Below are 6,000 nucleotides of genomic sequence, written 5' to 3'. Positions count from 1 at the left end.
CTTCCCGATGTTCACAATGACTGATTTGCCCTCAGACCTGCAGGGGACAGTCACAGAGAAGGTGTGGGACTTGACAGGAAAGGAAGTGGGACTGATAAGAGGAGTAGAGCCAGTCAAAGTCGATGTGAAACCAAATGCCGTGTTTCCCCAGGTACCACAGTACCTCCTGGCACAGGATGTCCTTATACAGGTGACGCAGATAATTGCAGACTTCGTGAAACAGGGGGTCTTGAAGGAAGTAATGAGCAGCCCATGTAACTCACCTATAATGGGCCTGAGAAAGCCCTGTGGGAAAGTCCGAATTGTTCAAGACTTGAGAAAGATCAATGACATAGTGGTGAAGTGTTGCCCAATAGTGCCAAATCCAGCTGTGATTATGTTTCAAGTTCCATGCTACGCAGAATGGTTCTCAGTCGTTGACTCAGGCATTCTTTTCTGTGCCTCTCCATGAGGACAGCCAATTTATCTTCAGTTTCAAATTCCTGGACAAGGTTTACAGTTGGTGTTGAATCCCTCAGGGGTTTTCGGAGTCACCATCTATCTTCAATCAAATTCTGAAGAAAGATTTTGAGTAATTGGACCTGCCTTTCCAATAGACTCTGGTACAGTATATTGACGATTTGTTGATTGCCTCCAAAACAAGAGATGATTGCAAATACAATACTATTTCCCTACTGAATCACTTGGGAAAGAATAAACACGAGGTGTCCCTGAAAAGGCTGCAGTACTGTCAGAAAGAGGTGAAATATTTAGGCCACTTGATCGAGAAAGGGTCAAGGAAAATATCTAAGGAAAGAGTGACTGCCATATTACAGATTAATCCCCCGACATCCAGGAGAGATGTCAGGATGTTTCTGGGAATGGTGGGCTACCTTCGTCAGTGGATCCCAAATTTCTCCATTATCTCCAAGCCCTTGGTGAGACTGACAGCTAAGGAGGTTAAGAATGGCCCAGATACCCTAACTATGTCTGAGAAAGAGATAAGGGCCTTCATTGAATTGAGGGAGTGTATGTGCAGGGCTCCAGCTTTAGGTATGCCTGATTACACAAAGCCTTTTGTCTTGTTTTGTCATGAACGTGATGCTTGTTTTTTGTCTAGCCTGACCCAGGTCCATGGAGGTGCAAACCGACCAGTAGCATATTTTTCAGCTACTTTGGACCCAGTTGCAGCAGCCTTACCGGGTTGTCTGCGTGCAGTTGCAGCAGTTGGTCAAAGCCTCACTCAGTGCGAAGGCATAGTGATGGGACATCCCTTAACAGTAATGGTCCACATTCGGTTGAAATACTATTAACCCAAACTAAGACCCAGCACATGACAAATGCTAGATTGACCAAGTATGAGACAATTATATTGGGGTCACCAAATACGTCACTAAAACGTTGTACTGTATGAAACCCGACAACTCTGCTTCCCAATGAAAATACAGATGTTGATGATGTTGAAGAGGTAGAACATGATTGTCTTGAAGTGACCGAACTTTGCACCAAACCGAGACCTGACATTAAGGATACTCAATTGGAAGAAAATGACTACATTATTTTTGTTGATGGCTTATGTCTGAGAGACTCAGTAGGCTGTATGCACAATCACTGGTATTCTAGAAGCATCTTGGCTTGAAAGAGTATACTCTGCTCAAGTGGCTGAATTGATTGCTCTTACTAGGCATGCCACGCCGCTGACAAATTGAAAGTGACTATCTAGACCGATAGCAGATACGGATTTGGGATTGTCCATGATTTTGGGCAGCTATGGTCCCAGAGGGGTTTCATTACCTATTCTGGTTCTCCAGTGAAAAATGGTGAAAGAATTAAGGAATTGTTGCACGCGATTCAGTTACCTCTTGAAATTGCCGTGGTGAAATGCAGTGCTCATGTGAAATCGCAAGATTTTGTGTCAATGGGAAATGGATATGCAGATCAAGTCGCAAGGTTTGTGGGTTTCAGATGAGGGAAAAATGTTTTTGTCAAACAGTCTTTTGTCTCAGTTTGCAAGGTTTTGCATGGTCAGGCACATATTGGGAGAGACGCCATGATCAGATTATTCAAAATTGATTGGTTCAATCCAAAATTCAGACAAGCCGCAGAAGTGATCTGTCACCGGTGCATCATCTGTCAGCAGATGAATGCGGGGAAAGGGACAGTGGTGAATTTGAGCCACATTGGGAGAGCTGGAGGTCCATTTAGCAGGATGCAATTGCATTTTATCGAGATGCCTGTTTGTGGAGGTCTGAGATACGTGTTGGTGATTGTGTGCATTTTTGGTCACTGGATTGAAGCTTACCCTACACGTAGGAATGACAGTCTTACAGTAGCGAAGTTGCTGCTTAGGGAATTGATACCACGTTTTGGGTTTCTGATCTCTTTAGAATCAGATAGAGGAAGTCACTTCAACAATGAGGTGGTTAAGCTCTTGTGTGCCGCACTGAACATTGAACAGAAGTTGCATTGCAGTTACCGCCCTGAAGCATCAGGACTAGTGGAACAAATGAATGGTACTCTGAAGTCTAGGATGGCAAAAATGTGTGCAGCTACAAATTTGAAATGGCCGGATGCATTGCCCTTAGTGTTGATGTCAATGAGAAACACACCCAACAAGAAAACAGGACTGTCTCCTCATGAAATTCTCATGGGCCGAGCTATGCGATTGCCCGCAGTGCCTGCAAATGCTCTTGTGAATATCACAGATGATATGATGTTGGACTACTGCAAGGGTCTGGCTGACGTGGTCCGCTCTTTCTCTCACCAGGTGGAAGCAACCACACTGCCACTGATAAATGATCCAGGCCACAACCTGAAAGCTGGTGACTGGGTTGTTGTCAAGAAACGTGAGGAAGTCGTGCTTGGAGCCACGTTGGAAGGGGCCGTATCAAGTGATACTAACAACTACCACTGCTGTGAAGTGTGCGGGAATTCCAAACTGGATCCATGCTAGTCACACAAAGAAGGTGACGTGTCCAACTGATGAGGAAATTGAGTTATCAAAAATAACCACTACAGAAAAGGAAGTCTCAGGGCCGGAGAGTAATCAAAGGGGAACTGAGACTGGAGGAAAGCCCGTTGAGGACGGCCTGGTCACTCAAACAGTAAACGAGATCCAGAGGGGTGACGGTGGGCCTGTCTCAACTGAGGCACCAGGAGAACCGACCCAGAGAGAGGTTCTCCCACAAGCAGACTGATATGGGTTTGAAGTCGAACCCTTGACGGATCCAGAAGGCGAAGGAGTTGAGACAGAGGGAGGTCCGAGTATCCAGACTCCTCCTGAGCCACTTGCAGGTCCAGCAAGAGAAAACACCATAGCACAAGAGGAGGGCATTGAACAGCAACCAGAAAGGCCGAACGATAAAGGGACACTTAAAGGGGATAAGTGGCCAGAGTCACGAGTAGCAAAAGGGAAAGTGGTAATTGATGAGACAATTGAGGAGGAGATAGATACAACAAGAAAAGAGGACCTGAGTGAAGATGAATTGCAAGGTGACCGCAAATTGAAGAGAAAGAGAATAGCAAACCAAAGATACGCAGGTCCTGAATGGGCTTATGCAATGTCAGCTGAGTGGCAACAAGAGTTCCTAGCATTCTGCTTTGATCGAGAAGTCACAGGTCAATACTATGGTACCTGAGTTGGCCACAAGGAAATGAGACTGTGTTAAGTTGAAATAAAGTTGAGAAACCTGAGAAAAGAGGCTGATAAATTACAAGATGTGTCACTGTTAACCTGAATTGACTTTTGAAAACTGATTGTGACAAGCTGCTAACTGGATTGACAAAGGACCCTGGGAGTGAATGAGAGAGCTGTAAATACCTGCTAAAGAGAGACTTTGCTTAGACTTGCTATAAGAAGAAGAAAAAAAAAACTTTAGCCATCCTCTGTTGATTGTCGTTTGCATTTGTAGTACTTCACTTCTGATTCTTTACGGATCATGCCTAGTACGGGAGATGATAGTGAGGGGAGTAAGCGTTGTAAATATTTGGGTGTTGCTTTGGGTGTTGCTTTGGGTGTTGTGTGTGTGATATTCATTATAGCTTCATGTGTGGAGATGCGTTTGGTGGATGAGAATGAAGCTAACAATGCTACAGTTCCTGAGACCGCTACACTAACACCTTGGGAGAAATTTGAGCAAGTTACGAAGTATCTGCTTGACGAAACTAACACAAAGGGAGAACTGTCTACTAACGTTTTCTATTGCTTGCTGAGTGAGTATGTTGACACCATGGATGCCAAGGCTTGTTATGTGTGTACACAAATTCCTCTTTCAGTCCAAGAGGGAGTTACATATCACAGCTTGCCACTAACCTATGGGATTAGTTGTAGTCTGCTTCTAACACTTTTCTATAACCAAGAAGAAGTGCAATATTTTTACTCTAACTACGACCTTGTGTTCTCTTATGTGCCTATCATAGAAGATCTGAATAGTGTAGCTAAATATTATGCCATAAAATTAATTAAAGGGTTCTTTGAACCTAGAGTAGCGATCAGTACATCATATGCACACCGCAATAACTTGACATGCTTGCTTACACCCGTAGAGAAAAGCTTTCTAGATCAAACTGAAGATAGAAGGAGGGTTTTAAAAGGGAAATTAGAAAAGGGCTTGCAGCAACGATCCTTTCTTAGCAATAGCAACAATGGAATTAGGGAACAAGGGAAGCTAGCTTTAGATGCGAAACATGTAGGTAGGCTTTGCATAACACGGCCGAAGTCATATTATGACAATGTGTTTGTGGGAACGAGTGAGATGTAAGCATGTGTTTTTGTTTCGAAATAAATGGACTTTCATGCTAAATGGAATGGATCAAGCGATCCCAGGGGTTTATTATATTTGGGGACTTAGTGCTTATTACCATCTTCCAAAGGGATGGTATCGGGCATGTTATTTGGGAATAGTTTTCCCAAAGATTTATCTGCTAGAGGACTTAAAGAAATTTCCGAAAGTGACAGAATTACTTTGTGCTAGACAAAAGAGGGAAACTGCTGCTAGTGTAGCAGGAGACATATTTGGAGCAATAATTCCTTCAGCAGGAGTTGTCTTAAACTCCATAAAGATTCAAAAGTTGTCTACTATTATGGATAACATGTTGACAAACTTCACAGGAGCTATACTCCTGATGGATACTGAACTTGCTGCTGAGAGGGCTATGACTCTTCAAAACAGGCTTGCTTTAGACATACTTTTAGCGAAAAGTGGCGGAGTCTGTAAGATGCTTAATGAGCGTCACTGCTGTGCCTACATACCTGACAATAGTAATGAGATTAGAAGTATGCTTACTAACCTAACAAGAGATAGTGCAGACTTGAAGGAACTGAAGGAACCAGGAGTTTGGGAAAAGGTTGGAAAAGGACTTGCTAGTGTGGAAGTTGGTTTAGTAGTCTTTGGCATGGGATATTGGGAAAATTAATACAGGGAATAGTGATTATTCTGGCTTGTTTATTTGGACTATGGTTATCATGCAAAATTAGCAAAAGGATTAAAGCAAAATTGGCAAAACATAAAGCGAGGAGGGAAGAAAAAAAAGGGAGAAAATGTTCAGAGCAAAATATGAAAAGGCAAAACAAAAGGAAGAAATTGAGATGAAGGAGATAAAGAAGTGAAAAGGTTGTTAAAGGAAGGAATTGTGTGATGACAAGAGTCATCAGATGAGGGATTGTTGGAGTGTAGCTTTTATAATCGAAAATTAACATGAACTGTTTGCAAATAATGTGTACTGAAGCTGCATAGAAAACGTATTAATATGTTTCTAATGTACGCATTTGAATTGTGCCCACGGGGAGTGGTCACCAATATATACGATGATTGATGAAATTGACTAATAATGAATTATTAATGTACTACTGCATGATTCTGTTTTAGCATTGAGAGTTATATGTTAATGTTTTGCTGAATAAATCATTAGGCCTTAGTTAGCAAGAGTCTGGGCCTAGCTGCCTGGTCTCATATTAAGTGTGTTTTTCTACCCAATGCGAAAAAGCGGTGGGAGGATTCCCTGTGGCAGGAACTATTAGAT

This window comes from Pleurodeles waltl, chromosome 1_2, assembly GCF_031143425.1.
Source record: "Pleurodeles waltl isolate 20211129_DDA chromosome 1_2, aPleWal1.hap1.20221129, whole genome shotgun sequence".
Lineage (NCBI taxonomy): Eukaryota > Metazoa > Chordata > Amphibia > Caudata > Salamandridae > Pleurodeles > Pleurodeles waltl.
This window is presented reverse-complemented; position numbering follows the sequence as displayed.